The 14378-nt window shown below is 37.9% G+C and overlaps 1 pseudogene; it reads right to left on the reverse strand.

The window, feature by feature from the left end:
* Positions 1 to 429: 429 nt before the first annotated feature.
* Positions 430 to 1720, reverse strand: LOC133235649 (olfactory receptor 10AG1-like; annotated as a pseudogene).
* Positions 1721 to 14378: the final 12658 nt, after the last annotated feature.

A 14378-nucleotide genomic window follows, 5' to 3' on the forward strand; every position in this document is an offset into this window, starting at 1 on the left:
GGGATCTTCCCAACCCAGAGATCAAACCCAGGTTTCCCCCATTGCAGGCAGATTCTTTACCAGCTGAGCCACCAGGGAAGCCCAATAAATATTTAAGCACAGTCAACTGTGGGTTATTTTAAAGTATCTAAAAGTATCTTATAAGCTAGAAATAGTTAAGTTTTTAAGGGGAAAATATAGATATTTAAAATCTTTCTCTGATAACTGTGTGACAAACAGCTAAAACATTTATAAATATACTCATCACACTATATTTATGTTTTCAGTCACACAGTGGAGTTCAATTCTTTGTGACCCCATGGACTGCAGCAAGCCAGGCCTCCCTGTCCATCACCAACTCCCAGAGTCTGCTCAAACTCATGTCCATTGAGACGGTGATGCCATCCAACCATCCCGTCCTCTGTCATCCCATCTGCTCCTGCCTTCAATCTATACTTTAAGTAACAACTTTCTCAATGCTGTAATCACACCCTTGTTCTGAAGGCTGTCTATCATGGGATTGAGCATCGGCGTCACTACGGTATAGAACAGCGAGAGGAGTCTGTCAGTTCCTGCAGAATGTCTGGATTTGGGCCTTAAGTAGGTAATGGTAGCAGATCCAAAGAATAAAAGCACAACCAACAGGTGAGAAGAATATGTGGAGAAGGCTTTGGCTCTTCTGGCTGTTGGCAACCTCAAAATACTGCAGACGATTTTACTGTAAGAGGCAAGTATTAATATAAAAGGCACTGCAGCAACCAGCAGAACTGCTACACAGACTGACGGCGCATGTGCAAAAGTGTCTCCACAGGCCAGCTTCAGAATGGGGGAATGTCACAGAAGAAGTGGTTAATCTCGTTCAAATGACAGAAGTGCAGAGAGTAGATCCAGCATGTTTGCCCTGTCTGCACTGGGATTCCACTGACCCAGGAGCCCACAGCCAGTTGGAGGCACACCTTTGGGGTCATGACCAGGGGACAGTGCAGAGGGCCACAGATGGCCACACAGCAGTCATAGGCCATCACTGCCAGGAGGAAGCACTCAGTGGCTCAGAGGATAAGGAAGGAGCACATTTGGGCAGCACAGTCCAGCACAGAAATGCTTCTGTCCTGAGTCCAAAGGTTCACCAGAATCCTAGGGAGAGTGACAGACACGGAACAGATTTCCAAGGAGGAAAAGTTTGCCAGGAAGAAATACATGGGTTTCTGCAGAGTTGGGTCAAGCCTAGTTAGTATTATTATGAGACTATTTCCAGTTAAGATAATGATGTAAATGATGGAGAACACCCCAAATAATAGCCCTTGAAGGTTTGGAAGGTCAGAAAACCCCAGAACAAGTTGTATCACTGTGGATACGTTGTCTTCTGCTTCCATCTCTTCATATCTCATCTGTGGGAATGATCCGATCAGAAATACCATTATTTCACTTTTTGACTTTTGTTTCCTTATGTATAAACAAGATGCTATGTCCTCTTATTTTCCCAGTTCCCTATAAAAACAAAACCTATTACTGATAAGACCTGTGGAAGTGTAGTGAAATATATTTTTCATTAATATTAAATATATTTTTAAGAAAATAAATCTCTTCAGTCTCTTTTATCTATCATGGGTTATCATATATTTTTTATATCAAAGCTCATGTGTTTATAATGTAAGTATGTGTCTTCAATTAAACAATAAAAAATGTAAAATATGAATTTGTATTCAGTTCTATCAGTCATTTCCCTATTCTGGCTGCTCTGTTTTGCTTCTCACCTCTCAATTGTTTTTAATCATTATCAATGTGAAAGTAATTTGGTTGCACAATTAAACTATTTGTAAGCCATCTGAAAGAGATGGGAATACCAAACCACCTGACCTGCCTCTTGAGAAATCTATATGCAGGTCAGGAAGCAACAGTTAGAACTGGACATGGAACAACAGACTGGTTCCAAATAGGAAAAGGAGTACGTCAAGGCTGTATATTGTCACCCTGCTTATTTAACTTCTACATAGAGCATCATGAGAAATGCTGGGCTGGAGGAAACACAAGCTGGAATCAAGATTGCCGGGAGAAATATCAATAACCTCAGATATACCACCCTTATGGCAGAAAGTGAAGAGGAACTAAAAAGCCTCTTGATGAAAGTGAAAGAGCAGAGTGAAAAAGTTGGCTTAAAGTTCAACAGTCAGAAAATGAAGATTATGGCATCTGGTCCCATCACTTCATGGGAAATAGATGGGGAAACAGTGGAAACAGTGTCAGACTTTATTTTGGGGGGCTCCAAAATCACTGCAGATGGTGACTGCAGCCAGGAAATTAAATGATGCTTACTCCATGGAAGGAAAGTTATGATCAACCTAGATAGCATATTGAAAAACAGAGATATTACTTTGCCAACAAAGGTCCGTCTAGTCAAAGCTACAGTTTTTCCAGTGGTCATGTATGGATGTGAGAGTTGGACTGTGAAGAAAGCTGAGTGACAAAGAAGTGATGCTTTTGAACTGTGGTGTTGGAAAAGACTCTTGAAAGTCCCTTGGACTGCAAGGAGGTCCAACCAGTCTATCCTAAAGGAGATCAGTCCTGGGTGTTCATTGAAAGGACTGATGCTAAAGCTGAAACTCCAATACTTTGGCCACCTCATGCAAAGAGTTGACTCATTGGAAAAGACCCTGATGCTGGGAGGGATTGGGGGCAGGAGAAGAAGGGGACGTACAGAGGATGAGATGGCTGGATGGCATCACCAACTCGATGGACATGAGTTTGAGTGAACCCTGGGAGTTGGTGATGGACAGGGAGGCATGGCGTGCTGCTATTCATGGGGTCACAAAGAGTTGGACATGACTGAGCGACTGAACTGAACTGAAGCCATCTAAGAAATTTTTAGGGGTAACTACAGTTAATCTTTTAAATTTCTTTATTTTTTAATTGAATTATAATAGCTTTACAGAATTTTGTTGATTTCTGCCAAACATTGATATGTAGTTAATTTTGAACTTTATAGTTTACCTGCTGCTCTTTACTTTGGACATTTGCATATTTAGGCCATTTTATCTGAAAACAAAATTGACATGTTGACCAATAAGTATTATGGGATGATAAATATTATGTAATAATGTTTAAAATGATGCATTTCAATGTAGGGTCTATAAATACAGCAGTCATAATTTATATTCAGATTTTTCAGTCAGAAGAAAAGGAGCTAAACTCATCTTCCTTTCCAGGAACTCTAGAGGTAAGAGGCATGTTCATCTATCACTTCTGTTCAAGCAAGCAATTCTAACAAGAATGTTCACCCCTCACACACTTATTTTAAGAGACATCAGCCCAACTCACCTCTGAAACGTTCCTAAATTACCCCCTTCCTCTATAATTGCTATTATTCTGCCAACCATTTAATACATTCATTCTTTCTTTTTGTTATGTGTATGTCTGTTAGTTCAGGCATGAGACTGTATTGAGCTGAGATTGCCCATCTTTATGTTATACTTTTCTTATTGCTATAATTAGATTATAAATTTATTTGGATATTCTATACATTTTTTGCACAAGGCTTAGCATATCTCTTCCATAAAACTTGATACATTAACTGCTTGAATAAATTAAAAATGAATCAATTTGATTCTTATTTTTTTAGAATAGTCCTCAAGGTGTAAGCAAAGGTTCCTACCCCAGATTCAGACCTTCTCTCCCCATCTCTCCTGCTAGAGTTTAACCATGCCTTCAGTGGTGTGTGTGTAGGAGAGTTGCTGTTATTCAGTGGCTAAGTCCGTCTCTTTGCGACCCATGAACTGCAGCACAGCAGGCTTCCCTGTCCTTCATTATCTCCCTGAACTTTCTCAAATTCATATCCATTGAGTCAGTGATGCCATCCAGCCATCTCATCCTCTGTTGCCCCTTTCTCCTCTTGCCCTCAATCTTTCCCAGCATCAGGGTCTTTTCCAATAAGTTGTATCTTTGCATCAGATGGCCAAAGTATTGGAGCTTCAGCTCCAGCATCAGTCCTTCCAATGAATATTCAGAGTTAATTCCTCTAGAATTGACTAGTTTGACATCCTTGCTGTCCCAGGGACTCTCAAGAGTCTGTGTTAGAAATTATACTCTTTCTACTCACTCTTTCACAGTAGCAAATTACTTCATCATTTTCAGTATGTTGTGTGTAACTTTGCATACTATGTGTTAATTAATTTCAAAGCCAGTAACTCCCTGCAAAGGAAACACACCTATATCCATATTCTAAAAGGATAATAAGTAAGGACAGTGGTCAAGTTTCAGCTACAAAAATGTAGAGATACATGAGGCAAAAACAATAGTCCAAACAAGACTTGAGAATCCTGAGGAATACTGTAACTTAGAAAAGGAAAGTTAAGTAGAAATTTCTTTTACCATCTACACTATTCCAGACTATATACATAGTAAGGAACTGAAGGTATTTGAACCTTGCCTCATTATTATACATCACTTCAGTCATATTCTCCCAAAGAAAATGCTATTTTAAGAAATATAAAAATGCTATAACTGTGTGGTTAAAAATGATCAGAAACAAGTGGCTGATAGGTGATGTTACTAAGAAATGGTTTCATCTGTATAAGTCTAGACAACCATGAATATTTTTTTTACTACCTCATCCTGACAGTTTAACCATGTTTTAGTCACCTGTTTAAATCAATGTAGATAATAGTACTGGGACACTGATTAAAGTTGTCTTGTGGAATGAATCGCACTTTTTGTTTCAACTAGCTTGTATCATCCACCTACATTTGATGAGCTAACCATTGCTTTCAGAAACTGTCATCTGCTTTATTCTTTTTATTGTATCTGCTCTTTATGTAAGGTCTTCTCACAATTCTTATTGTTCCCCTCTCTCAATTATTCCTACTGTTCAAGCAGAGTAATGTATTTGAAATGCATACAGAAATAAAATATTGCCAGAAAAAGAAAGAACAACAGAACTTGATAGCAAGACTGTAGTGAAATCTTGTTTTGCCTCAATTTTTATTTGTCAAATGGAACCACATTTTATGACTGTTAAGTGGAATTATCAATGTAAAGCCATTATTTGCAAAGTAAGAAATATTATAATTTTTCAAATTCTATCAAATTGGGCTTGTCTTCAAAACTCTGTTATTCAGTCATGTCCGACTATTTTGCCATCCCATGGACTGTAACCTGCCAGGCTCCTCTGTCCAAGGGTTTTCCAGGCAAGAATACTGGAGTGGGTTTCCATTTGCATTCACAGGGATCTTCCTGACCCAGGGATTGAACCCGGCTCTCCTGCACTGCAGGCAGACTCTGTGCCATCTGAGTCGCTAGGTACCACACTACTGAACTCTATCTCACCAAAAATTTCCCTCAAATTATGCCACACATGTTCTGGGTTCTGTGACTTCTAGAAACTATTGGGTCCTTCTATTATACTATTCAGAAAGAAAAACAAATAGCTAATTCAGCTATATGTAGCAACTTTCTTTTACTCAAATTATTCAATTTTTTAAATATTTCCACTAAAATAATGATTTCGTTTGCTGTGGGGGTTATGATATTAAGTGTAAGTGGTATGTCATAATTCATTTATTACAGTTGACAGCAAGTTTATAAAATCAAATTGAAGACAGGAAATAAAATCTAAAATTGATGAATGAAGTACAGAAACCTTTCTTTTAAGGAGAATTCTCCAAAGACAAAAAGAAAACATGCCAATATATTTTTAATACTTTCAAATTCATTTACCACAGAACTTAATTTTAACAATCAAACGATTCCCTTGGTGTTAGTAGGATGCAAACTCATAATAAAGTCCATTCTCTTATCTTACTTCTTAGTAATATACAATTAAAAATTTAAGAGCTTGAATACATACAAACTGTTTGAAAGAGGTATAACACATAGTAATCAATTAATAGATACTCACAGTTAATATGATAATGATGATGACAAAGATGTCAGTAATCTGGTACATTGGACCATTGTGTTACAAAATACTTTGTAATTTCTCATTTGATAATATAATGATGAGACTCAGAAAAGTAAAAAGCTGTGTGAATCAGGGTTTGAAGTCAAACAACAACAATTACATGCAACAATTTCTTTCTTAAATTTTCCAAAGTAAGTGCTGTCTTTCTGATCCTAATTATCTACAGATATATATAAAAATAATTTGCAATTGGAAAAAAATGGTTCATGCTTACCTGTTTAAATTGATATCAAATATAATGCTTACCTTTACAGATAGCGTGAAAAGACAGAGAGAAAATGAGAGTTTTTTCCCTCATAGTTAGATAATTCAGATTTATTTAAAACAGAAGTTAATTGGCATCTAATATATGTTCTGTTGTTTTACCGTGTAGAGTTCTTTAAATAGGAAATATTTACTCTTGGGATCAGCTCCTTCCCCAGGTTACCACCTAATTGAACTAAACTATTCTCCCTGCCACTCAAGGACTTTATTACAACAACCAAAATCATATCTGCTCATACCACTCCTCAAAATTCTCTACCTCTCTTATGGTATTTTGTGATCATTAAGAAATATACACAATGTAAAATCAGAAGTTTATGATTACATATTACTTGTGATATGAAATAAAGATGTTCTTAAAAAGGATGCAATTATACAATGTTTCAAATTGAAGATAATTTTTATGAAGTAGGAAAAAATTCAGAAGTAGGAAATCCAGGGATGTTGAGGGCAGTTATGCCATCTTCAGCATGAATCTCATCTACACAATCACAGAGTAGCCAGGTCTGCCTCTTAACTTCCCAGACTACAGAAAGGGAGCTGGTAATCAGGGGAATCGATCACTAATTCCTTTTTTGATGTACAAGCCGGAAACAGCATGCAGAGTTTCCAGGAATAGTCCCTCATCTCAACTTTAGTTGCAAGATCACTCCAAATAGGAAGAGAGGATGGAAATATTTCTAGCTGTCCTGCCATGTGACTGGCTAAGACTCCTTATTTCTATCATTAATTGCCTTCGCTTGGAACAACCTGAAATTCTAAGTAGTTACTGTATAGACTTCCCAGTAAAGGATGTTCTCAGATTAGTTGTGAGGATTCTCAGCAGTGGTTACAATGTAACAGAACAAATTTTCTCTATCACCCCTTACACACACACACACACACACACACTCACAAAATACAATGGAAGAGAATATTAGACTTAACTATAGGAAGCAGGAATACATTTACACCTGTATAAAGATTAAAAGAAATTAGAAAAAAACCATATTTTAGAAAATCATGCCTATGCACGGAAAGCTATCACTCTTCAATGGTTATATACTTATACAACATAACAATGTTTAGTGATTACTTTGTGATTTATTTTATTTTAATTCTAGCCATTAAAATACATAAAAACATAAATTATGTTTAACATAATCTTATCTTGGTTTTAATTTGCATTTCATAATGGCTAATGGTGATGAGCATCTTTTATGTGATTATTTGATTTCTGTTTATTTGCTTTAGTAAAATATTTATTTCAGAATTTCATACATTTGTTAGTTGTTGCTTAGCTTCCCTGGTGGTTCAGACAGTAAAGAATCTGCCTGCAATGCAGGAGACCCAGGTCCAATCCCTGGGGCGGGAAGATCCTCTGGAGAAGGGAAGTCTACCCACTCCATTACTCCTGCCTGAAGAATTCTATGGACAGAGGAGCCTCTTGGGCTACAGTCCCTGTGGTCATAGAGTTGGACATGACTGAGTGACTAACACTTTTTCATACTTTCATATTTATTAATTGCATTATTTCTATTTTTACTATTGAAGATGCACTAGGTTTTTAGAAAAAAATCATTAAATGGGATTCACTAAGCTTAGTGGATAAAAATTAAGCAATAATTTATGGACAGTCAAGACAACCTGTCAAATATTCAACTCCTTTTTCACACTAGCGAAAAAAGAGAAAGCCATCCAACATGAACAGAAAAATGGTTTCAGCAGAATTACCATTTGAGTGGTATTCTCTTAGAATGGGTCTTATAGCTAGATGCAAACTCACCATAATGTCAAAATAGACAAATTTATATATAATATACATTTTATATAATAATAAGTGTTGTAACATTCTTATGCATGATGCTCTGTAGTATTTATAGAATTGTTATACATACATATAATATAATAAGAATGGTAATTATGCAGTGACTTATGCCCCATTTTAGTCTGAAAAGTAATTTTTTTCCTTATTTAAGAGTGAGTCTTTCTTGACAATCTTATTTAGCATGATCCTCTTTCAAAGAGAGGGAGAGTAAGGTGTCTAAATAGAAATTTGAATACATTTACTACAATTTCAGTTCTTATTACTGAAATTCACTATACCCATTGAAGGGAGTAATATATTGAGACAGTTGGCAGATAGAAAGTTTTAGGACTTGTAGTTCATGCCTCAGCAGCTAAAGAATTCATCTGTAAGGCAGAAGAAACAGGTTTCATCCCTAGGTCAGGAAGATCTCCTTGAGGAGCAAAATGGCAACCCACTCTAGTATTCCTGCTGGAAAAATCCAGAGGAGCCTGGCAGGCTACAGTCCAAAGTGTTGCAAAGAGTTGGACACGACTGAAAGACTAAGAACACACAGCAAAGGCCACATGCAATTTTGCAGCTTAAAGATACGATGTTTAAAGCTTTTACGTATCTTCTAAGGACACATATTTCTATATGTCATAAATTTTTATTTAAATGGGCTTTTGTAAATTATAATTGTTACTACCTTCTTATGGGTAATTTAGCTTAGTTTTCCCAAGTATTTTCTTTAGAGGGGCATTATGCCAGGAGATCCAACCAGTCCATTCTAAAGGAGATCAGTCCTGGGTGTTCATTGGAAGGACTGATGCTAAAGCTGAAACTCCAGTACTTTGGCCACCTCATGTGAAGAGTTGGCTCATTGGAAAAGACTGGGATGTGGGAGGGAATAGGGGCAAGAGGAGAAGGGGACGACAGAGGATGAGATGGCTGGATGGCATCACGGACTCGATGGACATGAGTCTGAGTGAACTCCGGGAGTTGGTGATGGACAGGGAGGCCTGGCGTGCTGCAATTCATGGGGTCACAAAGAGTGGGACACGACTGAGCGACTGAGCTGAACTGAACTGATGCCAAAACTATTACTGCTGCTAAACAAACAATGTGTCAATGTCCCTTGTGAAAAAGCATTCTTCAACATATAACAACATTCAACCAAAATGAACCCAGACAGGAATATGCATGTTTTCTGTCTCATTAAACATACATTTTTGGTGGTATATATTTTGAAGCCATTGTTTTGACATAACAGAGAATCTAATCTCACTAAATGACTCACAAAGTCATATACTGGGTAGCCCAATCAGGTGGCCAGAGGTGAAGAAACGCTGCTACCCAGAAAGCAGGTACAATTTAAAATTCTGTAAAAACAAGATACAAGAAATAATGTTTGGTCTTTACTTCAAGAGATTAATGGAGCCCCAGATGGCAATCTTTGGCTAATTTTTCAAAAAAGTATAGATAAAGTCCAGTGTTTTTATGAACCATATCATAAATTTCTTTCCTGTCAATTTAAAATATATTACCTGGTAATGGGTAGAAAACAAAAAAACAAATGTCAAGAAGTAATTTCTACGGGCTGCCTCATGTGAATTAAAAGTTTGGGAAGACAAGGTTTAGAGAAATAAAAGGAATAAATATAAACATCGCAAGGAATTTTGTAATGGTATAATCCTGCCCTTGTTAATAAACACTGAGTTCACAATGATATACATGTTTACTGAGTTTCATTTGAATATTACTGAAGGTTTAGCTCTGACTTAGAACTCAGTGCATGAAAGCCTTTCTTTTGGTATTCTGATCGGAGTAATCCCACATGAGGATAAAGTGGGTTAAATAACTATGCTCCCAATGTTTAGTGGTTCTCTGAAATCTCTAGATTTTTTGACACCAGTCTGTGGTAAGCCATAGCAGTGTTTATTTCTCTATTCATCCATTCAATCCCTCTGTCACATATTATTTAAGTGCTACTGAGCAGTTACTGTGCCACAGAATCAAGGAAAGCCAACAAGTACAGGTGTGGATAAGTAAGCAATTATGTAGGTAAATAATCTTGCATATCTGCAGTATATTTGAGCCAAAAATCTTAGCAGACTGAATTCTGTTGTTGTTGTTGTTCAGTGGCTAAGTCATGTCTGACTCTTGGTGATCCATGGATTGCAGCATGCCTGGCTTCCCTGTCCTTCACCATCTCCCAGAGTTTGCTCAAACACATGTCCATTGAGTCAGTGATGCCATCCAACCATCTCATCCTCTGAAACGATGCACATAACATTTTTATTCATAAAGCAGGATTATTTTTAGACAGAGTATTGAAGATAGATTAATTTTCCTGTTATATATATAAGCACAATAAATTTTGGTTTATTATTTAAAAGTATCTAAAAGTGCACTATAAGCTAGAAGTAGTTAACTTCTTAATAGAAGAATGTAGAGATTTATAATGATTCTCTGATAAGTACATGCAAGTAGATAAAGCATTGATAATTAAACTCATTATGCTGTACTTTAAGTAATAATTTTCTCCGTGCTGCAATCATATCCTTGTTCCAAAGACTGTATATCATGGGATTGAACATCGGAGTCACTATGATGCAGAACAGAGAGGAGTCTGTCAGTTCCTGCAGAATGACTGGATTTGGGCCTTAAGTATGCAATGGTAGCAGGTCCAAAGAATAAAAGCACAACCAACAGGTGAGATGTGGAGAAGGCTTTGGCTCTTCCTCTGGCTGCTGGCGACCTCAGAATAGTGGAAATGATTTTGCTTTAAGAGGCAAGGATCAACATAAAAGGTACAGCAACAAACAACAGAGTTACTGCATAGACTGAGAGCGCATGTGCAAAAGTGTCTCCGCAGGCCAGCTTCAGAATAGGGGGATGTCACAGAAGTGGTTAATCTCGTTCAAATGACAGAAATGCAGAGAGAAGTTCTGGCACATTTGCCCTGTCTGCACTGGGATTCCACTGACCCGGAGCCCACAGCCAGCTGGAGGCACACCTTTGGGGTCATGACCAGGGGATAGTGCAGAGGGCCACAGATGGCCACGCAGTGGTCATAGGCCGTAACCGCCAGGAGGAAGCACTCAGTGGCTCGGAGGATAAGGAAGAAGCTCATTTGGGCAGCACAGTCCAGCACAGAAATGCTTCTGTCCTGAGTCCAAAGGTTCACCAGAATCCTAGGGAGAGTGACAGACACGGAACAGATTTCCAAGGAGGAAAAGTTTGCCAGGAAAAAATACATGGGTTTGTGCAGTGCAGAGTCAAGTCTAGTTAGTATTATTATGAGACTATTTCCAGTTAAGATAATGATGTAAATGATGGAGAACACCCCAAATAATAGCCCTTGAAGGTTTGGAAGGTCAGAAAACCCCAGGAGTACAAATTCCATCACTTTGGATATGTTGTCTTTTGCTTCCATATCTTCATATTTCATCTGTGGGAATGATCCAGTCAGAGGTACTATTATTTCACTTTCATTAGCTCTTGTTTTCTTATTTATAAAACAGGATGTTGCAACTTTCTATTTTTCAATTTCCTATAAAAACCAAACCTATAACACCAGGTGCTCTAAATGTGTGATAAAGTGTGTTTTTCATCATTATTAAATCTGTAAATTAAAAAAAAAACTTTAATCTTTCTTTTTCTGCTGTATACAATATTTATTTAGTTCTGAAGATAAGTGATTGTAATTTTGCTATTCATCTCAACACTCAAAAATACAAATTCTAAATTTAAGTTCCTTTGTGAAATAACTTGATATTTGCATTTGATGTGTTATTCTTTTCACCTCTCCATTCTGTTTTTCATTATCAATTCAAAATTAATCTTTTTTGCTCTTTTAAATGTCTTAAGCGATATAAAATAGTTTTAGGGATACATATAGTTAATTTTTTAAAATGAGATTTTTTTCAGTTGTATTTCCAATGTCTTTTTAACTTTGACATATTTAACTTCTGCATATTTAGCTATTTAACTTTGACATATTTAGATTTGACATATTTAACTTCTGCATATTTAGCTATTTTATTATAAAACAAAATTCATCAGCTAACCACTCAAGATTTTTTGAATGGTATTTAATTTTTAAAACTGTGTATTTCAATATAGTGTCTGCAAATTCAGCATTCATAATTTTTATTCACAGTTTTCTGCTCAAAGACAAAGAATTCTAAGCTCGTCTTCCTGTCCAGGAACTCTCATAAGGGTGAGAGGCATGTTCATTTAGCATTTATATTCATTAATGCATTCAAACTAGAATGTTCACCTGTTACACACTTATTGTAAGAAATACATCCATCACAATAGCTATCTCAGAGCCTCCTAAATTACAAAGGACTTCAATAATTGAAACAATTCTGCTGAATGCCTTTAATTAATTAATTGTTGTGGGGTTTTTTGCCCCATGTGAGTGTTAGTTCATGCATGTGAAAGCCTTGGGTTGAGATTGTCCATCTTTCTTTGCTATATCTAGATTTTAAGCTTTTGATCATCAGTGTATCTTTGTATGTAATGTGTAATATGTTTCTTCCACAAAAAGTGATTTACTAACTTCTTGAATTAATAATTAAACTTTCTGGCAAGCTGCAGTTAAAAGGCATCAGGAGAAAAGGCTCAGCTTTGTCAACAATCTGTTAGATTTCTGGGCCTAATCATATCAGAAGGGACTAGGGCCATAGGCCCCGAGAGAATTAAACCTATGCTGCTGCTGCTAAGTCGCTTCAGTCGTGTCCGACTCTGTGTGACCCCATAGACGGCAGCCCACCAGGCTCCCCGGTCCCTGGGATTCTCCGGGCAAGAACACTGGAGTGGGTTGCCATTTCCTTCTCCAATGCATGAAAGTGAAAAGTGAAAGTGAAGTCGCTCAGTCGTATCTGACTCTTAGCGACCCCATGGACTTCAGCCCACCAGTCCGTGGGAGTTTCCAGGCAAGAGTACTGGAGTGGGGTGCCATTGCCTTCTCTGATAACCTATACACGCTAGTAAAGTAATGCTCAAAATTCCCCAAGCCAGGCTTCAGCAATATGTGAACCGTGAACTTCCAGATGTTCAAGGTGGTTTTAGAAAAGGCAGAGGAACCAGAGATCAAATTGACAACATCTGCTGGATCATTGAAGAAGCTAGAGAGTTTCAGAAAAACATCTATTTCTGCTTTATTGACTATGCCAAAGACTTTGGGTGTGTGGATCTCAATAAACTGTGGAAAATTCTGAAAGAGATGGGAATACCAGACCACCTGAACTGCCTCTTGAGAAACCTGTATGCAGGCCAGGAAGCAACAGTTAGAACTGGACATGGAACAACAGACTGGTTCCAAATAGGAAAAGGAGTACGTCAAGGCTGTATATTGTCACCCTGCTTATTTAACTTCTATGCAGAGTACATCATGAGAAATACTGGGCTGGAAGAAGCACAAGCTGGAATCAAGATTGCTGGGAGAAATATCAATAACCTCAGATATGCAGATGACACCACCCTTATGGCAGAAAGTGAAGAGGAACTAAAGAGCCTCTTGATGGAAGTGAAAGAGCAGAGTGAAAAAGTTGGCTTAAAGCTCAACATTCAGAAAACGAAGATCATGGCATCTGGTCCCATCACTTCATGGGAAATAGATGGGGAACCAGTGGAAATAGTGTCAGACTTTATTTTGGGGGGCTCCAAAATCACTGCAGATGGTGACTGCAGCCATGAAATTAAAAGATGCTTACTCCTTGGAAGGAAAGTTATAACCAACCTAGACAGCATATTGAAAAGCAGAGACATTACTTTGCCAACAAAGGTTCATCTAGTCAAGGCTATGGTTTTTCCTGTGGTCATGTATGGATGTGAGAGTTGGACTGTGAAGAAAGCTGAGCGCCGAAGAATTGATGCTTTTGAACTGTGGTGTTGGAGAAGACTCTGGGAGTCCCTTGGACTGCAAGGAGATCCAACCAGTCCATTCTAAAGGAGATCAGTCCTGGGTGTTCATTGGAAGGACTAATGTTGAAACTGAAACTCCAATACTTTGGCCACCTGATGCGAAGAGTTGACTCATTGGAAAAGACCTTGATGCTGGGAGGGATTGTGGGCAGGAGGAGAAGGGGACGACAGAGGATGAGATGGCTGGATGGCATCACCAACTTGATGGACATGAGTTTGAGTAAACTCTGGGAGTTGGTGATGGATTGGGAGGCCTGGAGTGCTGCAATTCATGGGATCACAAAGAGTTGGACAAGACTGAGCGACTGAACTGGAACTGGAACTGGAACTGAAATCATCCCCTACCTATGACTTTAAGACAATTGAGAGGATTTGGGGGAATCACAGGCTACAGTCACATTTGGATTCCAGGTTATGGGGAACTTGCCTGGCCTTTATATAAACTTATAGCTGAAACTCAGCAGGCCCAAACCGATAAAC

Source organism: Bos javanicus, chromosome 22 (assembly GCF_032452875.1).
Source record: "Bos javanicus breed banteng chromosome 22, ARS-OSU_banteng_1.0, whole genome shotgun sequence".
NCBI classification, from domain to species: Eukaryota; Metazoa; Chordata; class Mammalia; order Artiodactyla; family Bovidae; genus Bos; species Bos javanicus.